The following is a 12,533-nucleotide window of genomic DNA, read 5'->3' as shown; positions in this document are numbered from 1 at the left end:
ATCTTATCGGACACAAAGATTCCCCGATCAAACTTCACGGCTCCCGGAAAGTTAAAATTGTCTCTTAGACCGGGATCCGAACTCGAAACGTTGGCTTTTGCAGCCAATGTCGTCACGGACTGCGCTACCCGTTAAAGACTCACAACGCAGCCCCACAGCTTTAATCCGCACCCATCCTCCCATCTCCCCCTTCTTCCAAGAGAGCTAGTCCATGCTGGTATCAAGAAGAATTTCTGTGATGTTTGGAATATAGTAGAGAGATATTTGCTGGAAGCAAAGCTGTAAGGGCTGGTTCTGAGTCGTTCCTGGACAGCTCTTTTGGCATGAGCTTTGGCCGCAAAAGGTAGAGTTCCAGTTTCGAATCCCTATCCGCCATATGAGTTTTAAATTGTCAGGAAGCCTCGAAACAGCGTTCACTCCACTACAGAATCGAAGATTTATTCTTGTGCACAGACCCCGACTTCCATACTATGGAAACACCCCTCTGTCCCAGCAACTCAATTTTGTGATCAAGGGGAAAGAGCCGAGGTCATAGCCGAGAAAATTAAGCAGGAACGTAACCCCCATTCCGTCTAGAAAAACCCTCAATATGTGTAATAATTCCAGTCTGGTATTTCTAGTCGCAATATTTCCCAAATCCTCATTAACGGCAGATTTAAGGCAGAACTGTGAAAAAAATCGAATCTTTTTATAGCGTTGTTTATTAGATTGATTCTTATAGAATAACATCGCAAAATTTCATAATCGAACTTAGGCTAGAAGTATATTTTTAAATAGTTTGTTTAGGCGCCTGGGCCTGCCATGCCCCCTCTCTCTATACTGTAATCCATACCGTTCCTACGCTAGAAAGTTTTGGTGCGTTAATTTTTCATGCACTCAGTCTAAACGAACTGCAGACGAGTCCATAAGGCTGTGAGAAAGATTATATTCGCTTGTTCCGTTGTTTATAATGTGGTTTGTTTGATAGTACGTGCTAAAAACTTATTCCCTATTTGCTCGAAATGGGTCATAACAGTGGACGCATATTCTAAAATGTGAGGAAATTTAAATAACAGTGCTACAGATGCTGCCCCTAAGTGTGAAGAACAATTTTCGACAATGAAGACGAAATTAGTGAAGGAACTGACGATGTTGTGTACAGTGCCGAAGACGAGTTTTCCAGTGGATTTAGGTTGATCTACTTCGAAATACTTGCCCATATGATTAATGTTCCAAGTGCGTGTAGTGATAACTGTGGGTCAAAGGGCCTTAGTCTGTATGATGACAGAGCCCTAAAATGTTGTGAAGATAGCTGCGTGTGATTACTGTCTTGTGTTAAATAGTGGAAATATGGTAATAGAGGGATGTTTTGTGCGATGTTTTGTGCTTCCTTCTCCTGACGATGGGAGGAGGCATGTAGGTACCTGTCAGTACTGGTTGGCTTCCGATATACACTATGGCCCAGTTTTCCATGAGGATTTCTGTAAATTTCCATGTCGAGGAAACGCAGCACCCCATTCTTGAATTCTGCTGTGCTGCTGGATGAGGTGTTGGTGGAAATTTCGTAGCTCTTCCTCCCCATGTGGACAGATAACGAAAGTATCGTCTACATATCGGAGCCAGCACTCTGAATGGACTGTTTCTTCAAATGCTTCGATGAAGATGTCTACTGCAATAGGCGAGAGGGGGGAGCCCATTGCTACACCACCTGTCTGTTCATAAAATTCTCCTTTCCACGTGAAATAGGTGGTCGTTAAACAATGCTGCAACAGCTCGCAAATAGCGAGTGGCATGTGTTCCTCTAGGATGTCCATGGTGTCTTACTGGTACATTCGTGAACTAAAACTTCACATCGAAGCTGACCATGAGGTCTGTGGCCAAGATACACTTTTCTTTTAAAAGTTCTACAAAGTGGGTGGAGTCCTTAACGTACGAATTTGTGTGGCTCACCAAATGTCGGAGCTTTCGAACCAGGTTCTTTATTAGACTATACGTCGCTGAATTAATGGTACAATCGGTCATAAAGGAAAGGCCTCTTTTTGAACCGTCGGTACAATATGTTTCCTTGGTCCCTTGGAGTGTTCGGAAGAAGGATACTTGCAATAATGACCGAAGCGTTTGTAGTTTACATATTGACAATTCGGTCACAAACCCGGAAAAATTTTATTGGCTGAATTTCATATGTTGATGCTGGATGCAATGTTAAAAAATTTGACATTGCTATGCTGTAAGGATATTGATCTTGTTGCTGTTTTAGTTCTACCCACGGTACTTGACGACCAGCTGTCAGTAAATGAGTGGATGTAATGAGAATGTGGGGAGGGAAGAGGAAGTGGGATATAAGTAGGGAGCTGACAAGGGGTTGTGAGTTAAAGAATGGAGTATGTCAGTTCCTCACTGAAAAAGTTGCTGTCATGGAACAGGATCTGGGTATGATTGTAGTTGGTACTATAGGACTGTAGATGCTAAGCAGTACTGGGTGGGAGTGCTTTTGAAAAAGAGTCTCTAGACCAGGGAGAGTGAAACGGGAATAGTTCAGGGAGCATATGACTGGCATTCCGGTGGAATGGCGAACGAAAAAACAGTAGGGTGTCCTGTATACTCGTTCAGTTAGAGGAGCCACCTAAGCTTGTTGGGGATGTCTGATGCAACTGCATGAGTTCACGTTCGCACAGCACAGTGCACTGAAGTCTTGCCCTCCTGCCTCTGAAGAAACTCTACCATACAAACATCTGTCAGCATTTCATGTAGTATAAGGACGGATGTTTGTAGTTAGAGCTTGTTTATTCTTTATCCTCTCAACGATGGTCTTTTGCCGCTTGTCCCTATTGTTTAGAATCGTCCTGTGTACTGTGAACTCCTTGCTAGCTTCCGTGGTGATGTTATCGTCGTAAAGCTGCTCCTTACCAGTCTGGTTCCGGACGTGTCAGTTAGTACCACCACTATTGGTCCTCAGAACGAACGGCATTGACGGCAGGTAATATGATTTACCCATGTCTCTATTGTAGACCTCTGCGACATGGAATGTCCGGTAGGCGATGACGACATGACTGTTAAAACTTTCAGGCCCTGCAACATTGTCGACTTTTGGTCCACGGACGAGGGCCACGGTTACCCATCCGTTACCTTGCTGCAGGGTATCGTTATTGGTAATGGACCAAGAAAAGTTCTGACCAGTAGCGTCATCGGAGAACCGCCAAACATACATCGAGAACCGGGGGCTCAAGGAGGCAACAGCTTTGTCTATATAAGTGATGAATCTGGGAAGAAGACGTCAGTCTTCGTGCAGCCGTGCGAGCAACAGCATTGGACCGCTCACACAGAAGATGCCACGATATTATAGGAGAAGAACGCGTACCCTCCCAACTGTGTATAAAGCAATAGACAATATTGCTATTAATACCTCTAACTACGTAGGTGGGCAAGTCGTCCTGCATGGTCCACCAATGTTCTGTGGTGGAGTTCTTAACTTTACCATTACCAATAATAATACTCTGCAGCAAGGTAACGGATGGGTAACCGTGGCCCTCGTCCGTGGACCAAAAGTCAACAAAGTTGCAGGACTTGAAAATTTTAACAGTCGTGACGTCATCGCCTACAATAGAGACATGGGTAAATCATATTACCTGCCGTCAATGCCGTTCGTTCTGAGGACCTGGAATCATCGTAAAATAAATGAATCCAGATCTATGTCAGTGTGGGTTAAAGGTGCTGACAATTGTAAAGAAATTAAGCTCGTCGTTGACCTTACCCATTATTATAGAAATTAAATAAAATCGCTCTTCCATGTTCCTTACCACAAAAAATTATTAATCACAATATTCCATCAGCCACATGCGAGATATTCTGTGTGAGCGCTGACCTTGGTCGTTGCGCAACCGCTTATCGCTCTGTGCTTACAAACATGGCAAGCCAAATGAGACGCGAGCTGCTAGTGAGACTACAGTACGCGTACGGGATAACGAAAAGCACCAGAGACAGACAGATTATCTGTTTAAGAGAGGTTCCAGCGGAAATTCTTCTGAAAATAAATATTATGGGTTAGAATCATGAACCTCACTCTTTGTACAATATTTGTTATAACAGTACCAGTTTGCAGTCCTTCCGAAATAAAATAAACTTTGTATTTTAAAATGTCGCTCTAATTTCTAAAGCTACAATATTCACGCTGATACGTACAATTCTCGTGAATAACGTCATACAGTCTCGAAAGAAAATTTGAGTGAATCATTCAAAGGCTACATACTAAAATACTACCATATTATAATGTGTTGGATAGGGCAGGAGAAACTGAGCTATGTCCGTATTGCGATACTGCCAACGTTTTTTATGTCCACGAAGGAAATCTATGGCTTTCTTGAGCAGAACAGGCCACCTATTGTGGTTGAATGGAAATATCCCCACGTCGACTGGCGTGCAACTGGCGATCGGTGTCCTCTCCATACCTTGCCACTGGCGGTCAATGCGGAGCAAGTATGTCGCTCAGGCTACCACAGGTTTCGCCTTGCAGATCTCCCACTGTGAGTCTCATGTGACGTTCTAGACACACACGAGCAGGGCCGTGCGGAACGGCAATGGGTGTCTGGCTCTCGGTGCTACAGATGCTGGTCTTAATCACCCGTCGACTCCCCATCAATATCTCATCGCCTTCTCCTCTTTCTGGACTCGGGATAATTCCCCCAAACGAAGACGAATTCCGTAAGGTAGATTTGTGGACGCGCAGTTCACTACTTGTTTGCTGACGTAGAGAAAATTGTCCTTGATTTTTAGCACTTCCTTAATGATCTTTTCTCTAATACTCTTCGTGGCGTATTTCTAAATCCAACCCCGAGTTGGGGTCTTATTGAATCCACGCACTTTCCGCTCATGGTATTGTTATTGTGTGGTCACTGGAATGTTCTTCTCGGCGACGAAGGTTTCCTGACACACTCGATGGTGATGAAACAAAACAAACAATCATAAATAAAACACAGATAAATAAAAATTTATCAACAAATAAATGAAACATACATTGTGTCTCTACTCCATGTTCCCTGCGCTTTTTCTTGCTTCCTGGGGAGGGAACGGTACACAGTGGACATAGTGGCCGTGCCTCGGGTCGCGACCCCTGCCTTTCTTGCCCCCACCCCTTCCTTTGAGCGCCAGGAAGCTTCCAAAATAGAGGAAAAAATGGGTAGCGTGTTTGATCAGTATTCAAAACGTCCTCGGTCCCGCGTTTAAACCTCGCTTACTCTTAATTTTTTAGTGAAAATTATCAGCAATGGCTACCGAGGACTTCCGGCGCAAGAAGTGACCCTCATCCAGTGATTGGTCTTGTCAAAGAGGGGTAGACAGAGGCTCAGGGCAATCTCTTGCCCTTGGGGTGGAAAACTGTTCCTAAAGGAGGAAGAATCAGCAGTCATCAAACGCATGAGGATGCAGAAGGGAATGGAAACCACTGCATTAAAGACATATAATGTGAATCCATAGGACAAGCGACCTGTGACTGAAAAAGTGTCAAGATGATTTGCCCATTGGCAAAAGATTCCGGACTAGTCTCATTTCAGATCTCCAGGAACGGACTCCAAAGGGGGAGGTGACTGAGAAAAACATTGAATAACCAACGAAAGGGTTAACGTTGATTGATGAAAGAGAAAAGTACAAAAATGCTCAGGGAAATTCAGGAATACAGAAATACAAGTCGCTGAAGAATGAAATAAATAGGAAGCGCAGGAGAACTAAGACGAAATGGCTGCATGAAAAATGTGAAGAAATCGAAAAAGAAATGATTATCGGAAGGACTGTCTCAGCATATAGGAAATTCAAAACAACCTTCGGTGAAAGTAAAAGCAAGGGAGTAACATTAAGAGTGCAACGGGAATTCCAATGTTAAATGCAGAGGAGAGACCGGATAGGTGGAAAGAGTACACTGAATGCCTCTATGAGGGGGAAGATTTGTCTAATGTGATAGAAGAAATAGGAGTAGATGTAGAAGAGATATGGGGTCCAGTATTAGAACCAGAATTTAAGGGAGTTTGAGGACTTAATATCAAATAAGACGAAGGGGTAGATAACATTTCATCAGGGGAAGTGGCAATGAAACGACTGTCCATTTTAGTGTGTAGAATGAATGAGTCTGGCGACATACCACCTAACTTTCGGAAAAATATCATCCACACAATTAGGAAGACTGCAAGAGCTGATAAGTGCGAGAATTATTGCACAATCATCTTAACAACTCACGCATCCAAAAATAATATACATAAGAACGAAAAGAAAATAGATTATATGTTAGATGACGATCATTTTGGTAAAGGCACAAGAGAGGCAATGCTGGCGTTGCAGTTGATAATGGAAAAAGCTTTCGACAATGTAAAATGGTGCAAGATGTTCGAAATTCTGAGAAAATTTGGGGTAAGCTATAGGCAGAGACGGGTAATATACAGCATATGCAAGAGCCAAGAGGGAGTAATAAGAGTGGACGACCAAGAACGAAGTGCTCGTATTAAAAAGGGTGTAAGACAGGAACGTAGTCTTTCCCTCCCTCTGTTCAACTTGTAAATCGAAGACGGAATGAAGTAAATAAAAGAAAGGTTCAATAGTGAAATCAAAATTCAATATGAAAGTATATCAATGATACGAATCGTTCATGGCATTGCTATACTGAGTGAAAGTGAAGAAGAATTACATGATCTGCTGTATGGTACGAACAGTCTAATGAGTACAGAATATGGACTGAGAGTAAATTGAAGAAGACAAAAGTAATGAGAAGTAGCAGAAATGATAACACCGAGAAACTTAACATCAGGGTTGATGAACGCATAGTAGAAGATGTGAAGGAATTCTGCTACCTAGGCAGCAAAATAACCAATGACGGTCGGAGCAAGGAGGACATCAAAAGCAGACTAGCACTGGCAAAAAGGGCAAGAGAAGTCTGCTAGTATCAAACAAAGGTCTCAATTTGAGGAAGAAATTTCTAAGAATGTACGATTGGAGTACATTACCGTATGGTAGTGAAACATGGATTGTGGGAAAGCCGGAACAGAAGAGAATCGAATCGTTTGATATGCAGTGCTACAGACGAATGCTGAAAATTAGATGCACTGATAAGGTAAGGAGAGGAAAGAAATATGCGGAAAACACTGACAAGGAGAAGGGACAATATGACAGGACATCTGTTAAGACATGAGGGAATGACTTCCATGGCACTAGAGGGAGCTCTAGAGGGCAAAAACCCGTTGAGGAAGATAGAGGTTGGAACACACTCAGCAAACAATTGAGGACGTAGGTTGCAAGAGCTACGCTGAGATGAGGAGGTTGGCACAGAAGAGGAGTTCGTGGAGGGCCGCATTAAACCTGTCGGAAGACTGAAGAATCAATAAATAAATAAATAAATATATTTAAAGAAACTCCAAGCTTTTCTTGGTGAGAATAAAATCATTCACGTTAATTTAATCTGTGTCCTAAGCACTTTCTTTTTGAGTCATCAGTTTTGTGATTGGTTTATTGCAGCCTGCCATGAATTCATCTCCTGTGCCAGTCTCTTCATCTCATTGTAGCACCTGCAACCCACGTCTTCAATTGTTTGTTGTTAGTATTTCAGTCTCAGGCTTCCTGCACAGTTATTAACCTGCACAGCTCTCCAGTAATACGGAAGTTATTCCCTGATGTCTTAACACATGTCCTGTCATTCTGTCCGTTCTTCTTGTCAGTGTTTTCCATGTGTTCCTTCCTTCGCCAAGAGAGCTTTCTCATTTATTACCTCATCTGTAGCACCTCAGCACGAATGCTTCGATTCTCTTCTGTTCCTGTTTTCTCACAGTCTGTCCTTCACTACCCACAGTGTTGTTCTCCAAATGTACATTCTCAGAAATTTCTTCCTCTAATTTCAGTGTGTTGGATACTAGAAGACTTCTCTGTATGAGGAATGTCCCTTTTGCTAGTCTGCATTCTATATCCTCCTTGCTTCGTGCGTCATTAGTTATTTTGTTTGCAAGGTAGTAGAATTACTTAACGGCTACCCCGTGTCAATCAAATTTGATGTTAAGTTTTTCGCTATTCTCAATTCAGCTATTTCTCATCATATTCATTTTTCTTCGGTTTATACTCAGTCCGTATTCAGTTTCAATTATACTGTTCATTCCATTCAGCGGATCCTGTAATTCTAATTCATCTTCACTGAGGATAGCAATGTCGTCAGCAAATCATATAAGTTACATCGTTTTGCACTGTGTTTTAATACACTTCAGTACCTCTCTGTATTAATCCTGTATTCACCTGACCAAAAGTCTTGTTGCTCCTGCCACCAAACTTCACTAATTCCCACTATATCTAACTTTAACCTATCCATTTCCCTTTTTAAATTTTCTAGTCTACCTGCCCGATTAAGGGATCTGACATTCCACGCTCCGATCCGTAGAAAGCCAGTTTTCTTTCCCCTGATAACGACGTCCTCTTGAGTAGCCCCCGCCCGGAGATTCGAATGGGGGACCATTTTACCTCCGGAATATTTTACCCAAGAGGACACCATCATCATTTAACCATACAGTCAAGTTGCGTGCCCCCGGGAAAAATTACGGCTGTAGTTTCCCCTTGCTTCAAGCCGTTCGCAGTACTAGCACAGCAAGGCCGTTTTGGTTAGTGTCGCAAGGCCAGACCAGTCCACACGTTTGTCTGGCCTCTCAACAGATACCACTCAGTTGTGGTTGCACCTACGGTACGGCCATCTTTATCGCAGAGGCACGCAAGCCTCCCCACCTAAGGCAAGGTCCATGGTTCAAGGGGGAGAGAAATGAAAGAGGAAGCCGTCTGGTAGAATTTTGCACAGAGCATAACTTAACCATAGTTAACACTTGGTTCAAGAAGGTTGTATACATGGAAGAATCTTGGAGATACTAGAAGGTATCAGATAGATTACATAATGGTAAGACAGAGATTTAGGAGCCAGGTTTTAAATTGTAAGACATTTCCAGGGGCAGATGTGGACTCTGACCACAATCTATTGGTTATGAACTGTAGATTAAAACTGAAGAAACAAAAAGGTGGGAATTTAAGGAGATGGGACCTGGATAAACTGACTAAACCAGAGGTTGTACAGAGTTTCAGGGAGAGCATAATGGAACAATTGACATGAATAGGGGAAAGAAATACAGTAGAAGAAGAATAGGTAGCTCTGAGGGATGAAGTAGTGAAGGCAGCAGAGGATCAAGTAGGTAAAAAGACGAGGGCTAGTAGAAATCCTTGGGTAACAGAAGAAATATTGAATTTAATTGATGAAAGGGTAAAATACAAAAACGCAGTAAATGAAGCAGCCAAAAGGAAATACAAACGTCTCAACAATGAGATCGACAGGAAGTGCAAAATGGCTAAGCAGGGATGGCTAGAGGACAAATGTAAGGATGTAGAGGGTTTTCTCACTTTTGTAAGGATGTAGAGGGTTATCTCACTAGGGGTAAGATAGATACTGCCTACAGGAAAATTAAAGAGACCTTTGGAGGAAAGAGAGCCACTTGTATGAATATCAAGAGCTCAGATGGAAACCCAGTTCTAAGCAAAGAAGGGAAAGCAGAAAGGTGGAAGGAGTATATAGAGGATCTATACAAGGGCGATTTACTTGAGGACAATATTATGGAAATGGAAGAGGATGTAGATGAAGATGAAATGGGAGATACGATACTGCGTGAAGACTTTGACAGAGCACTGAAAGACCTGAGTCGAAACAAGGCCCCGGGAGTAGACAACATTCCATTGGAACTACTGACGGCCTTGGGAGAGCCAGTCCTGACAAAACTCTACCATCTGGTGAGCAAGATGTATGAGGCGAAATACCCTCCCTCAGACTTCAAGAAGAATACAATAATTCCAATCCCAAAGAAAGCAGGTGTTGACAGATGTGAAAATTACCCAACTATCAGTTTAATAAGTCACAGCTGCAAAATACTAACGCGAATTTTTTACAGACGAATGGAAAAACTGGTAGAAGCCGACCTCAGCGAAGATCAGTTTGGATTCCGCAGAAATGTTGGAACACGTGAGGCAATACTGACCCTACGACTTATCTGAGAAAATAGATTAAGGAAAGGCAAACCTACATTTCTAGCATTTGTACAATGTTGACTGGAATACTCTCTTTCAAATACTAAAGGTGACAGGGGTAAAATACAGGGAGAGAAAGGCTATTTACAATTTGTACAGAAACCAGATGGCAGTTATAAGAGTCGAGGGGCATGAAAGGGAAGTGGCGGTTGGGAAGGGAGTGAGACAGGGTTGTAGTCTGTCCCCGATGTTATTCAATCTGTATATTGAGCAAGCAGTAAAGAAAACAAAAGAAAAATTCGGAGTAGGTATTAAAGTCCATGGAGAAAAAATAAAAACGTTGAGGTTCACCGATTACATTGTAATTCTGTCAGAGACAGCAAAGGACTTGGAAGAACAGTTGAACGGAGTGGATAGTGTCTTGAAAGGAGGATATAAGATGAACATCAACAAAAGAAAACGAGGAAAATGGAATGCAGTCGAATTAAGTCGGGTGATGCTGAGGGAATTAGATTAGGAAATGAGACACTTAAAGTAGTAAAGGAGTTTTGCTATTTGGGGAGCAAAATAACTGATGATGGTCGAAGTAGAGAGGATATCAAATGTAGACTGGCAATGGCAAGGAAAGCGTTTCTGAAGAAGAGAAATTTGTTAACATCGAGTATAGATTTAAGCGTCAGGAAGTCGTTTCTGAAAGTATATGTATGGAGTGTAGCCATGTATGGAAGTGAAACATGGACGATAAATAGTTTGGTCAAGAAGAGAATAGAAGCTTTCGAAATGTGGTGCTACAGAAGAATACTGAAGATTAGATGGGTAGATCACATAACTAATGAGGAGGTACTGAATAGGATTGGGGAGAAGAGAAGCATGTGGTACAAACTGACTAGAAGAAGGGATCGGTTGGTAGGACATGTTCTGAGGTATCAAGGGATCTCCAATTTAGTATTGGAGGGCAGCGTGGAGGGAAAAAATCTTAGAGGGAGATCAAGAGATGAATACACTAAGCAGATTCAGAAGGATGTGGGTTGCGGTAAGTACTGGGAGATGAGGAAGCTTGCACAGGATAGAGTAGCATGGAGACAACAACAACCTCTCTGTTATTTCCTCATTGCTTCTTCCGATATATGGATTGCAGATTAGAAGCGAAATAGTACTTTCTTCTCTTACACCATTTTTGATTTGTGTAATTCATTCTTCGTCATCCAGTCTTATAGATATTTCTTGGTTCTCGTACATGTTGTATATTACCCATCTTTCCATATAGCTTACTCCTATTTTACTTGGTATTTGTAATATCTTACATTGCCGAAAGCTTTTACCATGGCGACAAATCCTACGAGCGTGCTTGTATTCCTCATCAGTCTTGCTTCCATTATCAAACCCAATGTCAGAACTGCTTGTCCGTTGCCTAAAGGCCAAATGATCACTATCTAACAGATTCGCACTTTTCTTTTCAATTCTCCTCAATATTACTCTTGTCAGGGGCTTAAAGGCATGAGCTGTTAAGCAGATTTTGCGATAAATCTTGCACTTCTTTATCCTTACTATCTTTGGAATAGTGTGGAGGACATTATTTCGAAATTTTGACGGTTCCTCGCCGGTGTTATAGATTCCACACGCAACCTTGAATGTTCGTTTGGTTGCTCCTTCCCTCAACGCAATTCCAAGGGAATGACAATCATTCTTTTAGTTTTAGTTGACCTCAAGATTTCGAAAACTGTTTTAAATTGTGATTCTGTAACTAGATCCCCTATGTCTTCCACATCGTCCCCAACTTCTTCTTCTATCACGTCATCAGACATGTTCTCCCTTTCGTAGAGAATTTCAATGTACTGTTTCCATCTATCCGCTCTTTCCTCTGCGCGTAACAGTGGAATTCACAATGCCTCTTAGTGATACCACCCTTTCGCTTTTGCCTTTTATAATGCCGAGTCAGTACTAACGACAATCATTTGTCATTCGACTTCCGCACATTTTTCCTTCACTTTCTATTTATTTAATTCATTACACAAGGGATATATGTTGGTATATTCCTATCTTTAACTGATCATTTTTGTACTTTATTCTTTTGTCATTAAACTGAAATATTTCTTCTGTTACCCAAATTTCTTCGCAGATACCTCCCTTGTACCTATGTTTGTCTATCGGACAACTGTGATTGTTCTTTTTAGCGATATCTACTACACTTCAGCTGAATTGTCTACTCTGGTATTCGTAATTGCTATATTCATATCTTTCACGAATACCCATGCGTCTCACCATTAGTCTGTATTTCAGCATCCCACATCCTTCCACAGTGATTCCTCCGGACGATTCTCCTAAACTTCAGTCTGTGTGTGTGTGTGTGTGTGTGTGTGTGTGTGTGTGTGTGAATTCCAAAGGGACCAAACTGCTGAGATCATCGGTCCGTAGACTTACACACTTCTTAAACTAACTTATAATAACTTCTGCTAAGAACAACACTCATACCCATGCCCGAGGGAGGACTCGAATCTCCGCCGCGAGGGACCGCGCAATCCGTGACATGGCGCTTGAAC

Source organism: Schistocerca serialis, chromosome 5, assembly GCF_023864345.2.
Source record: "Schistocerca serialis cubense isolate TAMUIC-IGC-003099 chromosome 5, iqSchSeri2.2, whole genome shotgun sequence".
NCBI classification, from domain to species: Eukaryota; Metazoa; Arthropoda; class Insecta; order Orthoptera; family Acrididae; genus Schistocerca; species Schistocerca serialis.
This window is presented reverse-complemented; position numbering follows the sequence as displayed.